The following is a 27,241-nucleotide window of genomic DNA, read 5'->3' as shown; positions in this document are numbered from 1 at the left end:
AATAAAAAATTTCATGCAGAAGAAATAAAAAAATAAATATTAGAGCCAGTATATAGATGAATATCACTAGAATAGTCAGTTAAAAAATAAGAAAGTCTGAATTAGGCATCAGAAGTAAATCAAATGTCAGGAAATAAAGATCATCTCTCTATAATAACATTGTAAATGCTCTAAACTCTACAATCAAAAGACATAAGTTGTCAGAATGGATCAAAAGGCAAGACCCATCTATGTTGTTTATGAGAGACTTTACCTTGTAGGCAAGGACATCAGGAGGCTGAAGGGGAAAGGATGAAAAATGATATACCATGCAAATGGAGACTGAAAGCAAGCAGTAGTAGTTACTCTCCTATATGATAAAGTAGACTTCAAGCCAAAAATAATGAGGAGAGACAAAGAAGGTCACTTCATACACATTAAGGAAATCATCCAACAACAAGATATGATTATAAATATTTATGTCTCTAATTTCAATGCACCTACATACATAAAACAAACCCTAGTCGATATAAAGAATCAGATAAACCCCAATACAATAAAACTGGGTGATTTCAACACACCTTTCTTACCAATAGCTAGGTCATCCAGACATAATAAACATCATAAAGTAAGTGAAGAACTAACAAATATTGTTAGTCAAATGGACCTAATAGACGTCTGTGGGATATTTAATCCACCAAAAACTGAATTCTCTTTCTTCTCAATTGCACATAGAACCTTCTCTAAAATAGAGCCTTTTTGTGGTGCTAGGTATTGAATCCAGGGCCTTGGGCATGCAAGGCAAGCACTCTACCAACTGAGCTATATCCCCAGCTTAAGAAAGTCTTTAAAAACACATAAAGATAGATAATTCCTTGCATCTCATCATATTGCAATGGAATACAACTAAACATTGATAACAGGATTAAAATCCAAAAACATTTTAATACCTGGAGATTAAATAAAACATTTTTGAATGAGGAATGGGTTATAGAAGATATCAGGGAAGAAATAAAACAATTCTTAGAAACAAATGAGAACCGAAATATAATATATTAAAATATCTGGGACACTATTAAGGCAGTTCTAAAAGAACAATTTATAGCACTGAGTTCATACATTTGAAAAAAATAGAAAGATACTAAATAAAAAATCTAAAGTTACTTCTCAAGGTCCTAGAAAAGGAAGAAAAAACTAATTCTCAAATCATTAGAAGACAAGAAATAATTAAGATCAGATCAGAAATTAATATAATTGAGAGAAAGGGTCAATGCAATATAGAGTTGGTTCTTTGAAAAGATAACAAAATTGATAAGACTTTAGCCAAACAAACCAAAAGAAAGATGACCCAAATCAATAAAATTTGAGGTGAAAAAAAAAATATCACCATGGACACTCTTGAAATTCAGAGGATCATTCAAAATTATTTTGAAAATATATACTCCAATGAAGAGGAAACCTGCAAGATATTGGCAAATTTATAGACACATACGACCTGCCCAGACTAAGCCATGAGGACATAGAAAACCTAAAAAGACCAATAGCAAGCAATGAGAATGAAGCAATTAAAAGCCTTCCAACAAAGAAAATCCAGGATCAGATGGATGCTCAGTTGAGTTCTGACAAACTTTTAAAGAATTAATGCTAATCTTCTTCAAATTATTCCATGAAGTATAAAGGGAAGGAACACTCCAAGAGTCATTCTATGAAGCCAGTATCACTCTGATCCCAAAATTAACAACAGTACATCTAGGAAAGAAAAATACAGACCAATACCACCAATGAAAATAGACACAAAGTCCTTAATTAAATATTAGCAAACTGCATTCAAAAATACATGAAGAAGAGCTGCTGTTGTAGCTCAGTGGTAGAGCACTTGCCTAGCATGTGTGAGGCACTGAGTTTGATCCTCAGTACCACATATAAATTTTAAAAATCCATCAACAACTAATAAAAATATTTTTTAAAAATACATTAAGATAATAATATCCCACAGTCAAGTGTGTTTCATCCCAGGAATGCAATTTTGGCTCAATACATGCAAATCAATAAATGTATTTCACCACATGAATAGAATTAAGAATTATAAGATCATCTCAAGAGATGCCAAAAAAGCATTTGACAAAATTCAGCAACCATTCATGTTAAAATCTCTGAAGAAAAACTATTGGTAGAAGGAACTTACATCCCCATCATAAAAATAAATGATAAACCTAAAGCCAACATTTAACTGAATGGAGAAAAACTGAAACCATTTTTTCTAAAATCAGGAATGAGGCAAGGATATACACTCTTACTATTCTTATCTCATATAGTTCTTGAAACTTTAGCCTGAGCAATCAGGCAAGAGAAGGAAATTAAAGGGATACAAACAGGAAAAGAAAACCCAATTATCTTTTGCTAAAGACATGATTCTATATCTAGGGCTAATAAACAAATTCAGCAAAGTAGCAAGATACAAGACCAAAATAAAAAAATCTATAGCTTCTCTGTATTCCAATAATTACCCCACTGAGAAAGAGATCACAATAACCTTAAAACTTGGGAATAAATACTTAAATACTTGGGAATAAATCTAACTAAGATGCTAAAAAGAACCCTCTAAAATGAAAACTATAGAACACTAAAGAAAGGAAATGAAGACAACTTGGTAAGATGGAAAGACCCCCCATGTTCTTGGATAGGCACAATTAATATTGTCAAAATGATCCAACTACAAAAGCAAAACACAGATTCAATGCAATCCCCATCAAAATGCCAATGACATTCTTCACAAAGCTAAAAATGAACAAACAAAAAACAGTCCTAAGATTCATCTGGAAGAATAAAAGACACAGAATAGCCAAAGCAATCCTGAGTAAGAAGAGCAATGCTGGAGGAATTACAATAGCTATAGTAATAAAAATAGCATAGTATTGGTATAAAAACAAGCATGAAGAAAAATGGAATAAAATAGAATGCAAAGAAAATCCCACATAGATATAGTCATCTCATACTGTTTTAGTCATACTATTTCACTCTGCAACTAAAAGATCTGACCAGAACAATTTTAGGGGAGGAAAAGTTTATTGGGTTTTCAGAGATCTGAAACATGGTTTCAGAGGTCTTAGTCCATGCCACAAAAGCCCTTGACAAAGTTTAGCATCCATTCACATTAAAAACTCTGAAGAAACTAATGATAGAAGGAACCTTACCACCCCATCATAAAAGTTATATATGATAAACCCAAAGCCAACATTTAACTGAATGGGGGAAAACTGAAACTATTCCTTAGGGCTCAAGGTGAGGCTGAAAATCATGGCAGAAGAGTGCGGCAGAGGAAAGTGGCTCACGTGACAATCAGGATGTAGAGAAAGAGAGACTCCAATCTCCAGATACAAAATATATATCCATAACCACACCCCCAATGAACCACTTCCTCCATCCACTCAGTTAATCCCATCAGGGATCAATTCACTGATTTGGTTAAGGCTATAATTCCACCATTTCTCCTCCAAACCTTCTTGCGTTGTGAGCTTTGTGAGCTTTTGGGGAACACTACATCTAAACCATAACAGATACTCAGCAAAGTTGATAAAAACATAAGTTGATGAAAAGATAGCTTTTTTTAACAAATGGCACTGGGAAAACTGGGTATCCAGATGTACGAGAATGAAACAAAATCCCTATTTTCACCCTGCACAAAAGTCAACCTAAAGTTGACCAAAGACCTAGGGATTTTACAACTGCTAGAAGATAATAGAGTTAACACTCCAACATACCAGCACAGACACTTACTTTCTTAATATGACTCCCTAAAATTCAAGAAATAAAACCAAGAATCAACAAGTGGGATGGCAACAAACTAAAAAGCTTCTGCACAACAAATGAAAATATTAAGAGTGTGGAGAGAGATCCTATTGAATGGGAGAAAATATTTGCTACCCACTCCTCAGATACAGCATTAATCTCCCAAATATATAAAGAACTGAAAAAACTTAACACCAAATAATAATAACAACAACAACAACAACAACCCAAACAATAAATGGGCAAAAGAACTAAAAAAGACATTTTTCAAAAGAAGAAAAAATAGTAAACAAGTGTATATACATAAAACATTCAACATGTCTGGCAATCAGAGAAATGCAAATCAACACTACCTTGAGATTCCATCTTACTCCAGTTAGAATGGTGATCACAAGAATTGCTGAGTTCTCCTAAACATTCAATATCAATTCTTCTTTAATTATTCCACATTGAAGAGGTATGACTTCTTCCAAACTCTTTCTATAAGAACAGCTTTACCCTGACAATAAAACCAGGTAGAACAACAACAACAAAAAGCCAAAGATCAATATCCTTGATGAACATAGAGGCAAATTTCTCTATAAAATACTAGCAAACTAAATCCCACAGCACATTTAAAAGATAATTCACTATGACCAAGTGGGATGCATTCTAGAAAGGCAAGCATGGTGTACTGCATCAACAGAATAAGCAATGGTACAGCCATTATAGAAAACAGTATGGAGCGTCCTTTAAAAAATTAAAAATATACATATGATCCAGAAATCCTACTACTGAGCATAAATCTGGAGGAAATGAATCAAGGAGACACCTGCCCACCAACGTGTGTTGCAGCATCATTCACAACAGCCAAGAAAAGAAAATCATCTAAGTGTTCATCAACTTGTGAATGGATAAGAACATGTGATGCATATAAAGTACTCAGCCATAAAGAAAGAATAAAATCCTGTCATTTGCAACAGCATGAAATTATTGTTAGGTGAAATAAGTCAGAAACAGAATGACAGTACTGCATAATCTCACTCATGTGTGGAATCTGAAAAAAAAATGATCTCAAAGAAGTTGACAGCAGAATGGTAGTTACTAGAAGAGCTGGGGAAAGTGGGGGACAGGGGAAGGTTGGTCAAGGGGTACTAAGTTATGGTTATATAGGAATAAGAATTTCTTGTGTGCTATTGCACAGTAGGGCCACTACAGGTAACAATAATGTGATCTGTATTCAAAACGCTAGAAGAAAAGATTGTGAATGTTTCACCATAAAGAAATGGCAAATGTTAGAGGACATAGGTTTAACCTGATTTAAACTTTGCATAATGTATACACTGGTGGAAATATCACATCATGTCCCATAAATAGGTGCAATGTTATGCATTGGCTTAAAAATTAATTTAATTTAAATTAAGGGAGAGAGAGACAGAGAGAGGAAGAAGGAAAGGAAGGAAGAAAGGAAGGAAGGAAGGCAGGAAGGGAGGGAGGGAGGAAAAAAAGAAAGAAAAGAGTTAGTACTGTACACCACAATCAGGGCTCCAAGCGTCCTAAAACTAGTTTGAAGTGCTCAGCTCACCAAACTTGGTGAAGTTAGTTACAAGTTGCCTTTTCTCAGATCCTTCCCCCAGGAATAAACTCAGAGAGATACACATTGAAAGGGCTATTAGTCTACCTATCCAGTTGGGCCACACTTGAAGGATAGGTTATGGCCTCAAAAGAAGTTCCAGAACCTCTTGTTCAGTACTATGCCACTTCCACAACCGATCTTTTCTGCTGAACAAAGGAAACAATTTAAAGATGAATATTATTGGAACTGTCAATGCTGTTCATGGTTTCACCTTTTTCCAGGTGCATATTAAGTTATTCTCTTTTCTGTTAAAGGACTGTTGTTCCAAAAATCATGCATTCAGGGAAGTCCTAGATAGCTCTCTGGGGAATGTGGTGCAGAGTTAGTTACGGTTAAGGCTGCTATGGAGCAACGTGAGACTATTGTACAGTCAGTTGGCTGTGAGTAGCAGGAAAGCTGTTTCCACTTTACTTGTTGAGTAGATTAAGCCTGAAAGAATGTGATACAAGCTAGGGAGCCCCTGCCCTCCACACAGGCCAGATCTCATTTCTGTGGTGCAAAGACATTTGGCAAATCTTAGAGCTGGAACAAGTGCTTTTTAATCCGCAGTGCAGTGGCTACAGGAGTTTCAACTTGAGCAGCCTCTGGGCATCCAGAACTTGGTGGGTCTGATCCCAAGAATGCCACATCTACAAAGCAAATGGATCTTTGCTCTGAGTCTGGCAGCAACAATTGTCACTGGGCTACATGTCTAGTATGTAATTCCTCCTAGTAAAATGTTACAAATGGAATGTGTCTATAACACAGTTATAAATCAGTTTGTTTTTATTGGGCTGGATCCTTAGTCTCTGAACACAATAATGAGCCTTTCACAGAGCATCAGCGGATAAGAATCTGGAACCTGGCCTGGGGTTTTAACATTTGCAGAGTGTGTTTGGTTCCTTGCAGAACATTGCAGAGGGACTTCTGAAATCCTGCATTCCCACATCTGAGAAATAGTGTTAACTAACCCTCAGGTAGGACCAGAAGGACAAAATCAAATCAGCGCCCATTCCTAGAGGCATCAGCTGCCATCACTGACCCACAGGGAGGATGGTGTAGAGTCAGGAAACTACACCAATGTCTGTTCCTTACAGCTGCTGGAAAGATTAAAGCTTCTGAGATATCCACACCAGCATGTCCCGTCATGTCTTAATTCAGAAGTATAAGCGGCAGGGGAGTGTCAAGCTGTAACCATGGTAACAACATCACCAATAACAAAGACCCAAACAACCCAAAGTAATTTCTTCATCTACCATCCTCTCGTAAACCTGTATTTTTGTCTGCTATGCAGAATTTACAGACTGTTCCTTAAATTATAGCCATTGTACACATACTATCACCTGCTAGACAGAAAGCTCCTTGGGGAGAGAAGCCATATTTCGATTATCTTCATAGCAAACATGAGACAATGAAAAGGACCAAATCTTTGGAGTCAAATTGACTTATTTCAAGTGCCAGACTGTGAAGGGTTGTTGGACCTATGAGATTACATAGCTTCTCCAAGCCTCAGTTTACTTATGTGTGATATGGGAATAATATCCTCATCATAAGGTTCTTAGTTTCTCTCTTTACTTCATCCCCCTCCAGGGTCCACATGGTGCTTCATATGCCTGCAAGAGACACTTGAAATATTTGAACGGAATTCCTGAAAATAAGAAGATAACATTTTTAAAGAAAAGGAAAATGTCTTATGCAATAATACTACATATGAATGAGAGAGAAAGAATTAAAGGAACCAAATTAGCTGCCCATTGTCCACTGCCATGGGACATTTAAGTAGCAGATTTCAGTAAAACAAAAATCAAGACTCCTGATTTTGAGATGAACTTGTCATCAAAAGTCTTCTGTAAATGTATGATTTCATAGTAAGCAATGGCCTGTCAAGAAATAGAACAGAGCAGGCAGATGGTAAGTCTTCTGGGAATCTTATCAGAGTAAGTGCAGTACTTGAATGCACTACACAGCAGCTTCATGGCCTCTGACAAAGGCCTTCAGAGAACAGAGACAGGCACAGGGATATCTGAAGGGTACGTTTGATTAGCTAGAAGGATAATGTCTATCCATGCTGTGTCTTCAAATAAAGGGAAGGGGTTAAGATGAGTGAGAAGAAACCATGGGACAGATAACTTTCCATTCTTACCTATATCTCTATATTGAGCCTTTTTCCATTGCTATAACAAAATGGTTGAGGATAGATAACTTATAAGTAAAAAAAAAATGGTTTACTTAACTCACAGAACTGAAATTCCAAGATTGGGTGATCCCCTAGATTTGACCTCAGGTCAGGTCAGAAGCCCCTTGTTGCATCACATCATGATAAATGACCTCATGCTGGGACTGCACAAGAGAGGAAAAGATCACATGGCAAGGCAGGAAGCCAGAGACTGGGGAGAGCTTACTCTTATGACAGATATCACACAAGATATAATCAGGATAAGAACTATATTAAATTCTCCATAGGACAGTGCCCTCGATGCCTAATTATCGCTTACTGGGTCCCACCTCTTAAAAGTTCCACCTCTACTTCATGTGGCCACAGTGGAGTGTAAGCTTCTAATACAATGAACTTTGGAAGACAAACCACATCCAACTATAGCTCCCTCCATCCATTGGGCTCCTATTTTAATACTTCCCTGGGGGATTTGGGGAATCAGAGAAGGAGAACATGAAATGCTTTCAGACTAACACCACAAATGATATTACTGCAGACATATCAAAGAAGCTACTGCCCAAGTATTTCCTATTGGAGGCAGCCAGGGACGGTGGCCCCGAGGGCCTGGTAATTTTGTTCCTAATATGTGCCACCCTCTCCCCTCTTGACTTTCTTCTTTTACCACCAACACTGATCCTAGAGAAGTTGCTAAAGTCACTTTGGGATCAAGGAAGAGGAGCCTTTAACACCACTGCATCTTTCTAGGACATCTTTTCCTGTCCTCGTCCCTCTCTCCAGATTGATGACAGAGAAAAGTGATGTGCTAGAATTCGAGCACAAACAAAACATCCTTAAACAAGTGGACCGGCCAATCCTATTGGATTATGAAAAGCTGAACTCAGAGAGCAAAATGTTAAAATCAAACAATCATATGCCCAGGGTCCCAGAAAAAGCCTTCTGCACCACAAGAGCTTGGGAAGGCAGGCAGGCATAGATAAATCAGTACCTCCCACCTGACTGTTCTGATCTGTTCCTTTTCTTTTTCTAGTGAAAGGAAATATTGACTGGGGAAAGCCCTGAGCCGGGTTTGCCATGCTTAGCACCTCTGCTCTGCACAAGCAAGTAGGAAAGACAGCAGAGTCTTCACCTGGCTATTTGCCTTTGGTTCTATACCAGGAGAGAGGGGGAGAGAGAGGCCACGATGAACTAACTACACAGAGAAGAGGAAAAGCCATGGACAGATCAAAGCTGGTCATTGTGGGGAAGGAGAGCCTGTGGTTAGGTGAGTATGAAAGCCAGGAGGTGGGGAAAGAGCAGAGGAGAAGGGAGAAATCAGGAATTGAAAATTCAGATGCCAGAAGCCCCCTCAGATGACACAGGGAGTGCTCCTGGGGCCAGAGAGGAGAGCACAGGACTCTTCTGCAGTAAGGACCACAGTGACCCAGAGGACACATGCCCCACCACTCAGCCCTGCCTCCATGTTTAGCAGAGAATATATGCTTGGTATTGCTAGATCTGATTTTTCAAAAGCAGTTTGAAATCAAAGCTTTCATGTGAATTATTCTAGTTTCCAAATATTGGCAAAACACTATTCAGCCTAAGAAAATATGTGCAGAGCCTATTTGACCTAGAAGCAACCAGAGTGTGACTCTACTAGAAGCCAAGAACAGATGAGAAAATGGGCAGATGCCTGTCAGATGAATGGATCAATCTTCCCAAATCAGAGAGTTGGAACAAGGACAAAGAGAGGGAGGGAGGGAGGGAGAGAGGGAGAGGGAGGGAGAGAGAGAGAGAGAGAGAGAGAGAGAGAGAGAGAGAGAGAGAGATAGAGAGAGAGAGAGAGAGACTCTGAGACAGAGAAAGAGACAGATAGTGTGTGAAAGGTGGCAAAGAAGCTGAGCAGGACAATTCATTTGAACTCCAGCATTTATTGGACAGGGTATCATGGGGTTTCCCCTCCTGTCTCTGGACAGGGGAATAACACTGACCTTGCCTGGTTAGTGAGATGTGTGGACCAGCTGCTTCATGTGGCCATGAATGCTGTGTAGTTGGTGCTCCACAGGTTTTGGTTAACTTCCCTTTTTTTTTTTTTCAATACATAGGATGGCTGGGTCCTAAGAGTATGATAGCTCACTGTTCTGGAGGACCAAATTCTTAAAAGCTGGAAAGCCATTTAGTAACTCTTGTTGTTTTGAGCGATTGGGAATCCCTTCAAGAACTTAATGAAATATGTAGACTTTCTCCTCAAGGGGAAAAAAAAAACATGCAGAACATACAGTTCACATTCCATTTCAGGAGGTCACAGGTCCCCTGAAACCTATTTATGCATTCCAAACATGGACCACCAGTTTATAATCTTTCTTTCCCAAAGCACCAGAAAAGAATAAGTACCATGACAAATGATGGCTTGTGTTTATGTCAGCAGAGTCCAATCCAGCCCTGGGGTCAACATCTGGAATGTGTGTGTGAGCACATGTCACATGTGCCTTGCTCATGTAGCCTGGCTCTTCCTGGTCCCAGCATCCTAAGAAGTGAATTGTCTACACCACCTGCTTGCATGACACACATCTGATTCCAGAGAGCTGGAAGACCCTGGGAGAGAGATGGAATTGAATGGGGGGCAAACTTCAGTTGTCACTGAGAGTCAAACATCTAAGGAATGCTCCCCTAGATGGCCTGTGAGTGACGGGAGCTGAAGGGGGCCACCATATGATATTAGGAACATCATTCAGAATGAAAGCAGGAACCTGAGACAATAATGGTGGCCAGGTCTCCCTAGGTCCTCTGACAAGGAGACCACCTTTTCCTAAGGGAAATACCTCTGTACTGATGAAACACCAGGTAAATGGCAAAGCACAACCCACCTCCACCTGCCTCACCTATATATTGTTCTCAGCCTTGTGAAGCCATTTTCAAAGACTTTTTGGAAATCCCACCCAGTTGCATTTTTCACGTCACATTAATTGTTATCCTGGACACAGAAATGGCTTTAGTATATTATTGTTTTTCTCTTCTGAAACTACAGAAAGCTCAAGGATGAGGACTTCTAAGTGTTTCTTAAGAAATATGGCCCGTCCTTCTCCATCTGAAGACTATGATCCCATAGTTCTTACATGTGGTCAATTGAAGAGAAGCAAAGTGCAGAATCACACAGGGAGAAAGATACTGTAGAAATGGAAAGGGAGTTGAGTCTAGTGAGGCCAGTGAGTGGGAGCATCTCTCCGAAGCTCTAAGCCCCTCAGAATCCACCAGATTTGTGTTTCCTCTTAACTAGCAATTAAAGAATTTGGTGCTTGGGACTTGCAGAAAATGGACAAAATCTTTTGGAAAAAATTGGTGTCATGTTTCAGGGTGCATTGGTGCATGAGTGAGCACCTTCTGAGTTGGTGACTTTGGAAAATGAAAACCAATGTCTATGTTCATTATTTTTTAAAAAGAAGGCTTCATTAAAATATTTTTCCAGTTTGATTGTAAAACGAAACAGGAAGAAATACCATACATAAGCAGGGCTCTCTAGCCTTTGGTAAATAAGATTTGCTTTAACTCCTTGGCTTCTGGAAAACCTGTGATCTCTGGGTCCTATGGGCTCACCTGCACTCAGAACCTGCCTTGGCAGCAGGACAAGTACAAGAAGTGAGGACCTGAGCATGGTGGCCTGCAGGGGGCAGGTGCAAGTGGAAGCTGCAAACAGAAACCGAGTTAAATGAATCTTCAACTGTACATTCCAATTGCACTCAGAAACCTAGAAATTTCCACAGAAAGGGATGAGGAGGATTGAAGGTCAGAAAGTTAAGTTCTGTTATAAAGATGTATTCTTGTAGTCCTGCATTGATGGACTGCCACTATTATGGAGCCGTGCAGCTCTTGCATACTCATTAGGGTGAATTCAGGTATAAGTAGGACAGTTTATTCTCTCATGGGGATGGAAAAATACAAGAAATGCTTTGTGGGTAAGGATTCAAATAAGAAAGAAAATAATATCAATTGTGTTGTCATGCCCGTTTTGCTGATGTGTAAATTGGGGCTAACTTACTTTGGATCACACAGAAGTGACCCAATTACAATTCAAAAATAATGCATGCTCTTTCACTTTAGAAAGGGAAGCAGAAATATCAAAAATTAATTCTTCTGGCTTTACAATTTTGCTTATGAATGAATTTCTACTTCAATGGGTCCAGGCCTCTCTTTATAAAATTAATAAATCATACATACATCACTTGGGCCCCCAATACTTCTTTCCACAACTCCCACAAGGTGGCAGCATTTCTCCAATGATACAGTTGTCGTGGCTGCAGGACTCGGACCAGAGAGCCAGCGCTAAAAATCGGGAGCAACTAACACAAAACTTATAAAAAGAAAGAAAGCTCCAAAATTGTGATGGTATCCTAGTGGAATAGAGGCCCTCAGACCCAAAAATTACTTTAGAATTTAGGAGTTTCCCAGCCTCCTGCTGTTTAGAAAAGATCATATTATTTTAGTGCTATCCTCGTTTCCACCGCTTGATGGCAATAGAGACCTTAGATATCTAAAGCCTGTTTTCATTTTTGCAATGTTGGCAGGTCTTTCTCAAAGTGCTTCAGTCTATGCCTTATCTGTACATCCCAGTCCCATCCTGGTCAAGACGCTGTGGGGTCTTCTGAAAGTAAAATGCCCAGCCATGCATCAGGTCCGTCGCCTCTTTCTGAGCTATCACTTACATCTTCCTTGGGAGCCAGTGCAGAGATGCACAGACTCGCTTTCTTCACTGTTAGTCCTAAAACCTTCAGTAATTTTCTGCCTCCAACCTCCATCCCTCCACAGTGAGCTAAGTCTTCTTGGATTCTTCTTTCAAATGCCTTCTGACAGACTGGCTCACCCATTTGGCCGTATCCTGGCACACATGTAACTCCCCTATACCTGTGGTCCAACACAGGGCTGTGGACACTGACACCTTGTGAAACACAGCTCCTGAGGGACTCTGTTGGGACCCTATCTAGTAGTGCCAGCAGTCTTCACATGCACTGTGAAGCTGAGGCTGTCTTGGGTATTCTTTGTGAAGCCAGCTCTTAGATTTCAGCAAAGAGCCCAGCACAACGTCTGCACTTGGTGCCGGCCAGTTCATGGAATGAACGGGCAATTATGAACTTGTGATGTCCTTAATTTCACTGATGCTGATGCTAAGTTTCCTGAGAAGAGGGGCCTTTTCAGGGCCTCTGCTTAGAGTCAGGTCTGCCACTGCCCCTGGTGGTCCAGGAAAATGAGGACAGCAGGGATGAGTCAGTATCACATAGGACATGGGAGCACTAGGGAATGAGGGGCCAATGACAGGATTCTTAGATGACTGTTAGGGAAGAGGAAGCGGTGGGGAGAGGGAAGGGTGCTAGGGATGGATATGATCAACGTATGTGGGAATATGCCACAAGGAAACCTCTTATTCTTTGGGGGGATGGGGCAGAAGTGTTGGGATTTGAACCTATGCCCTTATGCATCCTGGCTAGTGTTCTACCACTGAGTTACATCCCCACCCCCTTTTCTATATATCTTTCCTTTTGAGACAGGATTCACTAAGTTGCCCAGGCTGGCCTCAAACTTGCAATCTTCCTGCCTTAGCCTCTCTTGTAGAGTCTTTGGAATTATAGGTGTGTGCCACCACACCTGGCAAAACCCATCATTCTGTATAATTAAAAAGCATTAATTTAAAAAGGGGGGCAATTACTGGTGTGCCTTTAAAGCATTGAAGGACTGCACTGGACCGCCTTCACCCTTTAGGCTGACTTGCCTCCAGATGGACAATGGCCTTGAACGCAACGTCAAGGCTGTTGGGGGGATTTTCTTTCTGCTGAGATGAGTTAACTTATCCTGAGATATACCATTGCTTTGGCCTTTTTAGCCTCATTTCTTGCTTGAACATTGCTGGAAAGAAACAATGGAGAGGATTCAGGAAGGCCACTCAGACAATGAACAAACAGAAAAATTAGAGACTGGGGCTTGGATGGTGTGGATAGAGAAAGCTGAAGAGAGGGTTGCTTTACAGCTCCGTAAGTACTTAGAACTGGTTGAAGAAAAGAGTAAATGGGTGGGTGGACAAGCTGGTGAACAGGAGCTGTCCTTGAAAGGAAGTAGTCTTTGTGAAATCATTTCAATCTCTCTCCTTTTCTTTTCCTGAGACTGTAATTCCGGGTGTCCTATCTACCTCTCTGGTCTCCTGTTACCTCTAAGATTGCATCTGTGTGCTGAGTGAGGCAAAGATGTCTTGGCACTCATACACACTTGGTGTTTGTAGACAGTTATCATATCATTAGTCACCGCTAGTTAGTTCTTCTTTCATGTTTCCACATAAATGAATCCCTCCCACTCCCTCAGTCATGTCTGTCCCAACTCTCTGATCTCCTTCCAGTGTTTCCATCTCCTTCCGGCCCCAGGGTACTTCATCGACAATTTATTGTCTCAGGTAAAAGATTAGACTTCTGGGTGGGGGGGTGGCGTGCAGACTCTGGGGAGAGCAAACACTGTATCGGGTTCAAAGTCAGAATTAGAAACAAAGAAACCTTGTTATTGACCACCTCATTTATATAAAACATCCAGTTTGTTTTTGAAGTGTTTGACTACTTCCTAGAGGTATGCATTACAGACATTTTGAAAACATGCTTCTAAAATACATTATCACACATGTAATGCCTCTCTCCCCATAATAATGAAAATTCTTAACAGGAAGAGTAAACTTTTGTAAAAGGAGATGGAGCAAGACTCCAGGAGAGTGGAGGAGAGGGGAGGGGATGACCATTCACCATTCACAGGAAGAGATCTCAACCTTGGACCCAAAAGAGACTGTCCTTCAGGAACCTGGTAAGTAGTCACTCTGGGTGGGGACACAGACAAGGTGGAAGAGAGGGTGGTATAGGTGTGGGAAGGTGGGAGATGAGTTAATTTACACCTTTCGACCTCACTTGTCTTAATAAGAAGGGAGATGAAAGTGAATAACAGGAAGGTATCAGGGATTTTGAAGAAAATAAAGGCTGGCTAGGCTGTGAAACAGGGAGACATTTTGGACTCAACAGAAACTGAACCTCTCACCTTGAAATTCCAATGCTTTACCCCAGCATGCTAATTATACCATCAACACTTGTTCCTTCTGCTGAATATTCTTGGTCCTGCCCTCTCTTCTCCATCCTAATTGCTACTCCTTTTTGCTACAGGGTTCATTATTTGTCTGTTACTTCCTGTCTCATCCTGCCAACCCTCCTCCTTTCTGGCAGCTGCCAGAGTGACAGGTCTTATTACCGAAACTTATCATATGGCCCCATGGCTAAAAACTCTTTCCTGGCTCCCTTGACTCCGGAACAGAAACCAAGTCCCTTTCTTTGGTAAATGAGGATTTTGCTTAGCTTTCAAAAATTGCAACAAAATTGCAACCATCGTGTGTGTGTGTGTGTGTGTGTGTGTGTGTGTGTGTGTGTGTACATATGCACATGCACACATACACACATTTTTATGAAGTGACTTTGCACCTCTTCCTATCAAGAGATGAAGTCTGTCTGTCCACTCCTTGATTTGAGCTTAGACGTGTGACTTGCCTTGGCCAAGAGGACAGCAGCAAACTTGACACACAGAGGCTTGCAAATTCCCTGTGCCCTTTCTTGCTCTCCTTTGGGACCCTAAGGAGTCCCTGTGAACAAGATCAGGCCAAGAGGTTGAAGGAGAGAGATCACATGGAGAGAGTTACCAGTTACCACCCGTGTAACAGCCACAGCCACCATCAACCAGTCAAATCCAGCTGCTCACAGGTACAGGAACAAGCCTAGTCTAGACTGGCAGAACTGCCCAGCTAAGCTCAAGCCAAAATACTAACCCACAGGTTAATGAGCTAACCCACTAAGTTTGGAGTAGCTGAAGGCAAGTCCTCAGTAAAGAGAAGTGAAGCCCTTGGGGTGCAACATCTAAGGAGGCCCTCACTTACACTCCGAGGAGGCTGAGCCTGAGTGTCTCCTTGAATCTCATGATCCCATGGCCTCATGCATTCACACCTTGTCTGGCCCTGGGCAATGGTTACACAACCATGGAAAACCAATACAATATTCTTGGTCTGACTCTGGGAAGTTTATTCTATCTACTCATGCACCATGCCCACCACTCCCTTTAATCTCCTTGTTGTGTCCTAGACCACAATAGCCAGTACTCCCTGTAACCGAGTGTACCATGGAACTTACCCTGAATCTTCCAGCAGATTAAGAACCATGTAATACAAAGTGTTCTGCTCAGATGATGCCAGTGATATTGAGCTAGGTCAACCAGATTCCTGACCTTAGACATTGAATCAGAAATGGTGAACAAAAATCTATCAGAGCGCAAAAATACTAATCCATGAAATCCAACCTATGAGGTTCCTAGAAACCTGAATCCTGAATCACCTTCCAGAACCAGCCTCCAAGAAGCATCAATATACTATTGTTTTCCCCACCAAGACTTCCTTCTATGAGATTTCTCCCTCTCTTGAGCTACCTTGCTAGTGGACGTTTACCTTGGTTCTACAAAATTCTGCTGCCTTAGTCATTTACCTTATTTCCTCCTCTGTTCTCTAAACCCTTTGTGTTCCAGTGAACTGTATCTATCCCTCTAAGTACACATCATATTCTATACCTTTGATCATTGAGTTCTCATGCTAGAAGACCTCTCATTGGGCTGAGAATGTAGCTCAGTAGTAGAGCTCTTCTCGCATGCACAAGGCCTAGGGTTCCATTCCCAGCATGCTCTCTCTCTCTCTCTCTCTCTCTCTCTCTCTCTCTCATGTTTCTGATAAAGGGCACTGTTGAAATGTGTGATTCTTAAATCATACCATGCACCCATCCTCCAAGTTCTGTACACCCTGCTGCTAATACCCTGGCTCATACCCTGAACTTAAGGCCTTGCTTGGGAGATGCTCAACCTGCACCTCACATACCTAGAAATTTTGCATTCCCGGCCCCTAGACCCCATAACCAATGACACACTAAAGTGGAAGTACAAAATCCCAGACCTCTTGCCACTAGGGGAACAAATTCCCATGCATAATTTATTGTTCCTGAATCTCCCATGGAATCAGGCTGTCTGGAACTTCATTTGAAATTGCACCCTTGCTTGGCTTCTTATAGACAATGTCCCTAACTCCCTTCCCAGTTTATCCTGGGAGCCTTTCCTTAATGCTTATCCTGTAAAAAAAAAAAAAAAAAAAAACTCTCCCCTCTGCTTCTAAGTCATTCTTAATTGTCACTTCTGTGTGTGTCACTGACCACCAAGGGAGAGAGAGAATCACTCCTTCCTCTGGGCTACTCTAGACTTCAGCAACTTCAATGCTTTTGTTTAAGCAAGTCAACATTTATCATGAAGCAAACTCTCTCTCACTGGTGGAAAGATGGTAGAGGCCCAGTTACATGACCATCCACTGGAATATCTTCTGTAACATTAGGGATGTAGGACACATTTTTTGATTGGAAAAAAATATTTTATATTGACTTGAAATCTGCCTCCCTGTACTTTTTACTCAGCAGAGTGGGTCTTCTAACAGTGGTTCATTTTCCACCAAGTCTTCCCCTCAGGCCTAACAACTCCAGTTCCAAAAAGTCTCACTATCTTTGATTTATAAGGTTTGCCATCCTTCTCGCTGCCTCTTTGGTGCTGAATTTATAAAACTGAGTCTTGAATCTAAGTGCAAGATTTAACTTCAGTCTATCAAGCTTCATTTGGTTTCAAATTTTTTATTTTTACAGCAAAACATTTTTTGAGCATTAATGCCACAACAGTTTTGCAGCCTATTCAATCTTCATCCTGGTCAATGATGAAAATGAGATCCAGACCAGGGCAGAGCCAGGACACTGTTACACCACTACAAACCTGTATCCAGCAAACAATGACTCATTGATCCACTCTCTGTGGAAAACACTGCCCAGCAAGCTCTAAACTCTCCGAACTGTGGCTATGATACAGTCTGAATTTGTTTCCCTGTAGAATTACAAACAAGAATTTTTAAAATTGCCAAGTCTTAATATGCCTTTAGAATCTTTCTAATCAATAGAAAAGTACATGGCAATTAAGAACATGACTTTTAAGAGTCTGTAAGACAAGATAAATCTGAGCTCTACCAATTGCCTGTTTGTAACGTTAAACAAATTTTGACATTTCTAAGCCACAATTATTAAATAATAATTGTAGTTTCCATTCCATAGGTTAGCTGTAACTAACTGAGTTTATTTGTATCAAGAGTTTAATAGAGACTGGTGGCCCATACCTGTAATCCTAGTGGTTCAGAAGGCTGAGACAGGAGGATCATGAGTTCAAAGCCAGCCTCAGCAACTTAGTGAGACCCTGTCTCTAAATAAAATATTGAAAAGAATTGAGGATGTGGTTCAATTCCCTGTACCAAAAAAAAGTAACAGAACCTAGCATATAATTATAATATTTTCTCTTATTATTTCCAACTCATGGGAATGCTGGGGAACAGAAGGATTCAGATGACCTCACAGAGGAGACAACATTTGAGCAGAGAGCTGATGAGGAAGAGGGAATAAGCCATGGAGCTCTCTTAGGAAGAATATTCCAGGCCAAGGGAATGGTGAGCACCCATAGCTTGTCTACAGACCTGCAAGGAGCGCATGCACAACAATCTGAATGACTGCAGGGAGGGTCATGAGGGAGAAGATGAGGCTGGAGATCAACAGGCTTCCATCTTGCAGGACCTTGGATTTACTTGGAGTGAGATGAGAAACCATCTGAGCAATCACATAAACCACACAAATGGACTTGTGTTCTGAATGATCACCCTAGCAGGTTGGTGGCAAACAGGCTTACTTATAAGGAGGCAAGTTTGGGAGGTAACCCAGCAAAGATAGTGTCTTGACTTGGTGGAAGTCATAGAGGTATCGAGATACAGGCAGCTGTTAGATATTTTTGAAGGGACAACTTCCAGGACTGTTGATATACAGTGAAACAAAGAGGAATCAAGGATGACCATGTGATTTGGGGGAGAAACCCAGAGGAATGAATTTGTGTTTACTGAGGTGGAAAGCTGAAAAGAGGCGCAGATTTGGGAGGTATATCAGTCAGAATAAGCTAGGTTATGCTGGAGTGACAAACAATCCCCAGACCTCTACAGCTTAACCTGCAAATCTCTTTGTCTCTTGCAGTTCATGCCCATTACCAGTTGGCAGGGGACTTTGCTCAGTGTCTCCACTCAGGAAGCTAGAAGTTTGAGGCTTCATCTTGATACTTCCTATCTTGATCCCTGCAGCACATGACCTGAAGGAACATGGAGAATTGTACTCTGGCTTCTAAAGCTCTTGCCAGGAACCGAGGTCACTTCCACTCACATTTCATCCGACAAAGCAATAACATAGTTCTGCCTAACTTCAAAGGGGATAATGGAAAATACAACCTACCACAGGCCTGGAAATGACAAAGTGGGATATTTGGGATTTATTAAGAATAAGGACAAGGAACTAACTGCAGGTCATCAGTTTAAATAACTGGTAAGATTGCCACAGGTGGGAAAATCAGGAAGTTTGGGGTGTTTTGTTTTGGTGGGAGAAGGTGGGGACAGGGTCAGGGAGCAGGTGTGTCCTTTCCAGTCAAGTTTGCTATACTACTCTGAAGTTCAGGGAAAGGTGAGGGGGTCCAGCCTTGTGGGACTTGGAGTTTATATGACTTCGGGGAAGCTTCTTTAAGATAAAGAATGCAAGACTCAGTATAAATTTAAGTCCTTAGAAGAGGTTGCATAAATGAGATGCTCTAAAGTTTCAGCTTCCTAAGCTCCAACGTGAGTGTACTTCTAAGTTAAGACTTAGAGTTGCAGCAGGAGATGCCACCAGTGGTAGAAGCTCTTAAAGCAGTGTGACTGAGGGAAGTCACCTGAGAAGTGAATATAAATGAAGAATGAAGGATCCCTGAATCCTGGGGGAATCAAGTGTCTTGAGATTGAGGCATAATCAGCCAAGGAGACTGAGAAGTGGCCAGTGAGATTTCCATTTCTCTTCACATTTACCTAGTGCTCACTTATTAATTTTATTACAGTCCTTTCCTTAAACTGCTGCAGGGTTTAATGATGGGAATGGAGCCAGGGCCTTGCACATGGTAGGCAAGCACTGTACTACTGAGCTACACTCCAGTCTTCTGTTCATTTGACTTTTATATCTACATTTAAAAAAACTGGAAAAAATCAGGCAAATTTAGTTCCAAGGGAAATACAGTATTTAAGCAGTAGAACAAGGAAAAGAGAATGGACAACAGGTCAAGAAATTAAGTCTTCAGTTCTAGTCCTATCACCAATTTGCTAACCCATTTGCCCAAAATCTCATACATCAATGGACATGTTTACAAAATAAAGGACTGTGCCATTTTCTCTGGGGCCCTTGTGTCTCTACCATCTGGTTCATGCAGTCCAGTCTCTGGTGGGCTGGGCTCAGGAGTGGATCATATCAGTCTCCTTCAGAGCATTTAATCATATTCATTGATTTTGGAATACACTTCAACTTCCCCATTTATTTTGCATTGATTAAGATATGATACAATTGAAGGTAATAAATAAATGAAACCTAAAAAGGATGTTTGGCCATAAAATGGAGTGACTGCTATTGTGGGGAGTTCAAGATAGAATACTGCTTAAATACCGCTAAACCTCCTGTTTAGTAAAGGAATTTAATCAATGGAAGACATCAGCTAATAAATAATTTAATACTAAGACCACCTAGTTTACTAGGGCTTCTGTAACACAGTACCATAGATTGAGTGGCTTAAACGACAGACATGTATCGTCTCAGGGTTCTGAAGGCTAGAAGTCCCACACGAGGTGTGGGCAGGACCATGCTCCCTCTGATGGTGCTAGGGAATCATCCCTTCCAGGCCTTTCTCCTAACTCCTGGGAGTTCCTTGGCTTGTGGAAGTATCACTCCAATCTTCACATGGGTTCTCCCTTTGTGCATGTTTGTATTCAAATTCCCCTCCACCCTTTAAAGGATGCCAGGCATGTCAAATAATTACTTCTATAAAGATCATGCCTTCAAATAAGGTCACTTTCTGAGCTTGTGGAGTTAGGATTCCAACATATCTTTTTGGGAAGGACACAACTCAATCCCTAACACAGACCTCCATAGAACTGCTCTCCCCAGTCTCAGTTCCCCTTGGTCTGCAAGGGTGCCCACACATTTTGTCAGTTTCACCTGGGGCTTTTTACCTCTACCTTCTTAACATTTTTCAAATCCATCAACTCCTCTCCATCCTCCTTCCTTTGGCTCAGATCCTCTCCATTTATATTGTCTGGTCTAAGACAAGAATCCTCTTGTAGTCCTTTAAGTCATTCACAGCCCCACTTCCCAACACTTCGCTTTCTACTGAGCAGCCAGTGTTTTCTGGATCAATGTCACCTCACCTCTCAAAGTCCTTTAGCATTTCCACTTAGAACTTTAGGATAAAATGGAAGTCCTCAGCCTGGAGTCAGAACTTCTCCATCTGCTTCCTGATTAAAACTTTAACCCCTTTCTAGCTTTCACAAACGCGAGTTAGTCCATAGGGGATTTTGTTGCTGCCCTTTCTCAAAGCTGCTGCCAGCATGTAAGAAGGGACCTCATCAGAAAAGACGAATTACTTAAATAAAGCACCCCTTCCTCCAGGTGGAGGCTGACTTGGTGCAGGCTTGGTAGATAGCCTGGTGACCCAGGCCACTGGTTGGATCTCAGTCCCAAATCCATCTACCTTTGCCTTGGGCAGGATAAAATGACGTGCCCATGTAGGGCTGCCTGGCCCATATGCATCAGGAGTTTTCGAGACAAACATTCATAAAATCTTAGTTTTGCATCTGCCAACAAAGCTCCCTGACCTCCCAAACTGAGTGACCTAGGCGATTAGAGGCGTCAGTGACAGCAGCAAAGAAAGACTGACTCCAAATACCTGCTGTACCACAAGGGCCATGTCCTCAGGAGAAGATGATCTCCTTCCATGGAGATGCTGCGTCTGGTTCCTATTTCAGCATCTCTAACAATATGCAGTGTAGTAGCAATAGGGACGTCAACATCAAATGAATTCCACTTTTTTCTTGCCAGTTAGAGACTCTGTGGATTCAAGTGCTGGAATAGCTGACATCACCAAGAATTGCTTAGGGCAGTGAATGTGGGCAGAATTCCAGGCAGGATGGCCTGCTTGGAAAGGACATCTGCTTAATACCCAGATTCTGGGTCTAGACTCTGGCCAGTCACCAACCAGCTTGATGGCTAAATCAACCAATCACTCGGTAGTATTTTAAAACCATTTTATGACTTTCAAGATCCTCCCATCTACATCTCTCCCCTAGCTCCTTGAATTTTAAAAGTTCACTGTATTGTATGTCCTAAAACTCTACCAGAGTGGTAGAAAAGCTAGCATGAAAGGATTCTCCGTCGATTCTATAATAGCATAAATTAGGTTAACTTTTTAAACCTTCAAATCTTTCAAAATCCTAGCTAAGATCAGTAGACTCTGAATAAATGGACATTTTGAAAATGGAGACAGGAGTGAAGGAAAGCTCTAGGATACAGAGCATATTCGGAAGAAGGATGGGAGCTGAGGACTTACCAATCTAGAGTGGGGTAAGTTGCATCCCCTCATCCTCTGCAGGCCTGGATGGCGCATGTGTCCACTGACCTCCTAGAGCCCAGGCCTATTCCAAACAACTATAATTGATAACTATTAAGATCAAAAATTATCTGGTCTTAAAATTGTCTTAAGTTGTTAAGATAAAGAAAAAGGACTCTCTGGTAGTGGTGCTGAAAGAAAGTGGTAGCCAGGCACAGCTGCAGAACCCAATCCTTGCTCCCTTCCTGCTCCAGTAGAAAAGGGGCTGGAAATAAACTTCAACACCTGATTCCCTAGAAGGGGGGACGGGGAAGAATCCCCTTTTAGGCTCATCCCGGATTGACACGGTGTGGGCTCAAAAAATAGAGAGGAAAAAACCAAAGAACTGCTTTTATCACATTCAGACTCTAAACACAGGCATTTTGTTGTTGCTGCTGGAGATTAAACCTGGGGCCTATGTGCAGGCAAGGTAAGCACTCTACCAGCAGAGCTAGAGCCCCAGCCCACACAGGCAATTCTTTACAGAAGATCATTTTGGTAAGAAGATCTTCACTCCGGCCTCCGTAAATTTAAAGGCAGAGCTAAGGTAGCCATTTATTCCACTCTATACCTGGCCATTGCAGCAGAATTGGATTAATCTGTGTGCCTAATTATGGAGGAATGCCCTAGAGCAAAGAGATGTTTTGCAACAACGAGGCCTGTTGGGGGTATTCAGAATCCCTTGGGTTATCTTCTTCTCCCTTTAAAGTCCCTTTTAACTTTATAGAGTGAGCACTCTCACCAATTCATCTTCTGCCCTTCACCAAGGCCTTGTTAGTTTTTGAATATGTGGACAGGGATTGGTGATGGCTATTTTCCAGAATGTTATGAAATTTATTACATGGAGTCAGTTCAATAAGTTACTATAATGGAAAACAATCCTCTAAGTTATCTAGTGCTACCCATTTCCCTAATATCTATTTTAATAGCAAACAGTTTATAGTTTTCCAAGAGAACCTATTTCCTGGCTTCATTGTTTTCTTATTAGGTTTTAAATGAGTTTGAGTATTTCAGATGCTCTGGTTACTAATGTCACACTTCTTAAACTCTCCTCCTTGTCAAAAGCTATTTGTTGTTGACATATCCTTCTACATTTTCTCCTGTGTAGGAGTTTTTGTTTGGCTTTTTCTTCCTTTGATCTTTTCTCTTTTGCAGAGGACTTTCTGGATTATTATCCCTGGAGCATTTATAGCCCTAGGAGAGGAAAGTCTCCAGCCTTGCAAGACTAGAGGACTGCTTTATGCCCCTTTTCTGGTTCCCTCCGGTATAGGACTTTCCCTAACACATATGTCAAATTCAAACACAAGCCTGTCTGGACAGCCTTCAAAGGAGGTCTCCAGAAATAAATGTTGACAAAATGCAGAATTAGACTCTGATCATTACTTCCCCTTAGTCTTGGTCTGTTAAGCCATATATAGTGAGTGACTCATTTGTAAATGACTAGGTGTGAACAGGCACTTTATGTATGATTTTATCTATATCTCTATATCCACAAGCATAATTGCAACAGCTGCTATGACAAAGATGTAGTCTACACAACAAAGCTATTTTGTAGTCTTTATGCTTTCTTAAACCTAGCTTCTTTGAAATCATAGAGCAACTGATCTTGCACAAGAGTGGTGTTTTCGATTTCTGGGCTGGGTAACAATCAGTCTTCGCTATAAAGAACTCTATCCTGTTTTGTGGCGTGCAGCTAGAGGGGTGGGTTGAGGCTTGATCACTCCTTTGTTTCCTACGAAGTAGTAATTAGCCTCTTATCCCTTCCCTCTTCAAACACAATTAAACAAAACACAAAAGAGCTGGGCAGGAAGAAGAGAAGGCTGAGGGACACAAGCAGGATGCTGCATTTACTGGCTAATTCATCTTTGAAGACTGCAAGCTGAGAAAGTGCTTTCTAAATCCACAGGCTATTAGACCCCCATCGCCCATTCCACACCAATCAGTCCAGACCCACTCCTTTTAAAGAAAACATTGAGGTTCAGAAGTGGGGAAGACTTTTCCAAAGTCCAGAAATCCAAGCGGTGTGCTTAGCACATAATTTTCACATTCTAAGTCTAGTGTTCTGGCAGAGTGCATTTCAGATTTACCCCATATCCCTAAGCCATGTCGATCCCTTCTAATGACAGGTTTTTTATATGATTGCTAAAGGAAGATTTATTGGCAGGATTATTGGTTCTAACTAATAAACACAGGGGAATGTAAACAAGCTAATGGATACTCATCATCTTTAAAAACCCCACAGTGGCTGAATTTTCTTTGTTGATGACAGTGACAATACAGTGGAATCATTTCAAATTCTATGCATTTCCAAAATTCAGATATCTTAAGGGTACATTGGAAATTTGTTCAACCAAAGAGAGGGAAATCTATGAATCCCCATTGATAACCAGACTAATAATTGGCTTGCTCATACATTCAACATGTATTTATGGAACATAAGTTAAATCTATCATAGCTCACCTGCACTTACGAGGAGGATTCACAATCACATTGCAAAAACTTTATAATGCCCATGATCCTCCAACTGTCATGCCTCAACCAAACTGACGACACATTCTGCTGAACTCACTTTCCCACAGTGATTCATCCAGAGAAAGATGATTTCACGCTAACTTTCTTTTTCTCCAAGCTGTGTAGGTGGAAAAAGTTGGAAAGAAAGCAAACTTTGTTCCACGCTAGAAAACCCTCCAGTTTGGCATCCAATTAGGAGTATATAATATTCTTCTTTATTCTAAGAAGCATCAGTTCCCTTTTTCCTAATTCCCAAAATTATGATCTACAAACTTGTGCCTAGAAATGCGAAAGTGGATTATGTGTACTCTTATGTTTAAGTATGATATCAGTTAACTATATTCCAAGATAACTTCTTTTCAGAATATGATGATCTGCATGTGGCTGTTTAGAAGTGAAGCAGTGTTTCAGGGTTGAGGAGTAGAATTTAAGCCTGCTGGCACTAAAAAGGAATTAGCTACCTGGACTTTCCTCATTGCATTAAGTAAACAAACAAACTGCAACCTCTAAGTGGAACTGATTCTTAAGTACAGAATTAAGGCACTCTTCTGTTTTGTATGGAAGCAGTCTTGTCTACAGTTTTGAATGACAGGTCTCTAAACCATAAAGTGTGGATACTGGAACCCCAACACCTGTCAGCATCGAGTAGAGTCAAGTGATCTTGATTACATGAAGAAGAGAACTGAGGTAATTATCCAATCATTCAAACCCACAAATAATGTTCTCTTGAGTTACCCAGTAAGTGCCCCAATTTACTCTTAAAAACTCTAGAAACCCAAGTCTGACCAAAGCCTTTCCTTTTAACACATCTTAAGGGTAAAACAAATGGAGTTGCCATAGAATATCTTCCAGTTTTATATGTTTAGTTAGTAGTTTCCAGGTCACTAACCACATTTTTGTTTGTTTCAGGAAACACATTAAGGAATTCCTTTGAACCCTCAGCTCCAGCAGAAAATTGGCCTAAGCCTCTTTTCTATTCCCAGTAGCTCTTTCTCCATCAGAATAGTAAAATGCATTTGGAATGGAGGCAGGCATTGTCTTTTGCTGAGACAGACCACAGGGTAAACCAAAAGCACCCGGAGGAGGGCAGAGGCCTTTTAGAATCTACAGCTGAAAATTCTTAGGCAGTTTTTTCCCAGTGGTGGGCTGTTTCCTTGAGGTTTACACACAGGAGGCATGTGGACAGCAGTTGAAAAATAAAGTACAAAAAGAAATAAAGCATGTCAGGAGAAAGTGTATGGGGAAATGGCAGAGATGCCCAGGGCCAGGTGAAGGGGATAACTAAAGGCAAAAACCTTCAATGCAAAGACAACCAGTTTCTGATCATGTTGTGTTTGTTAGATGGAAGACAGGCCACCCCTAGGGAACTCTGTACTCAAAAACAAGGTGTACTTCAAGTAGTAAACGGTGTACTCTCCTTTTACCTATCTACACCCAACTTGTCCCTCCAGGTCCCAGCTCCAAGCCTGCAGCCTTGGAATGCATGACATGCCTGGGCAGAACCACCCCAATCAGTCTGACATTGCCTGGTGCCGTTCATGCTTATATTTACCCAGGCTTCCATCCAGCCTCATGAAATTATAAATGCACCTATAAACCCAGTGGGGAGTGCAAATGCACACATGTACAAGAGGGAGACTATCCAACCATTTCCACAGATAAGTTAATTCAGGGTTTAAACCGCTGGCTAACCTGGACATTAAAACAAGAGGCTATATTTAAGAATGGTAACTCCATGAAAGCTTTTTGCTGAAACAGCTTCACATTTTTTAAGCCTAAGAGCACTTTAGGAAATTTTTTTCAGCACCATGTTTAGGTACTTAATTCCATAATAGAGACCTCTTGACACTTTTATAAACTGTCTTGCTAATGCTTAAAAAAACCACTTAGATCAGGGGTCAGTAACCTTTCCTTAAAGGGCCAAAGAGTAAATATTTGCAGCTTTTTTGAGCCATGCAGTCTCTGTCCCAATTATAAGACTGTGGCCATAGGCAGAAAACAGCCACAGGAAAACACTTAAGTAAATGAGTGTGGCCATCTTACAATAAAACTTTACTTATGGACATTGATGCTTGAATTTTACATGATTTTCATGTCATGAAATATTATTCCTCTTCTGATTTTTTTTCAACCCATTACCTTGTAGGTCACACAAAATAGGCAGCTGGCTAGAACTGGCCAGCAGCCCATAGCTTGCTGACCCCTGACTTAGATAGCTAAAGGAACTGCTGTCATCAACCAAAGCAGAGTCCAGGGAAGCCAGTATAAGGGGACTAGAGATGGCATCGTGGGGTTGTATTAATCATGTATTAATATATATTTTGACATGGTAAAAAATCTTGCTGGCCAGTGTAAGAAGGATCCTCTGAGGGCCAGCCAAGACTACAAAAAGACTACAAAGCTCAGCCCAGTTATATACTCTTTCATTTACAAGCCAAATATCTAGCTTATAACCTCCTCAATTTTTTTTTTTTTTTTTTTTGATACTGGGGACTGAACTTAGGAGCACTCAACCACTGAGCCACACCTCCAGCCCTATTTTGTATTTTATTTAGAGACAGGGTCTCACTGAGTTGCTTAGTGCCTCACCAATGATGAGGCTGGCTTTGACCTCGCGATCCTCC

Source organism: Urocitellus parryii, chromosome 10 (assembly GCF_045843805.1).
Source record: "Urocitellus parryii isolate mUroPar1 chromosome 10, mUroPar1.hap1, whole genome shotgun sequence".
Classification (NCBI taxonomy): Eukaryota; Metazoa; Chordata; class Mammalia; order Rodentia; family Sciuridae; genus Urocitellus; species Urocitellus parryii.
The sequence above is the reverse complement of the archived record's forward strand: the minus strand, read 5'-3'. Positions refer to the sequence as shown.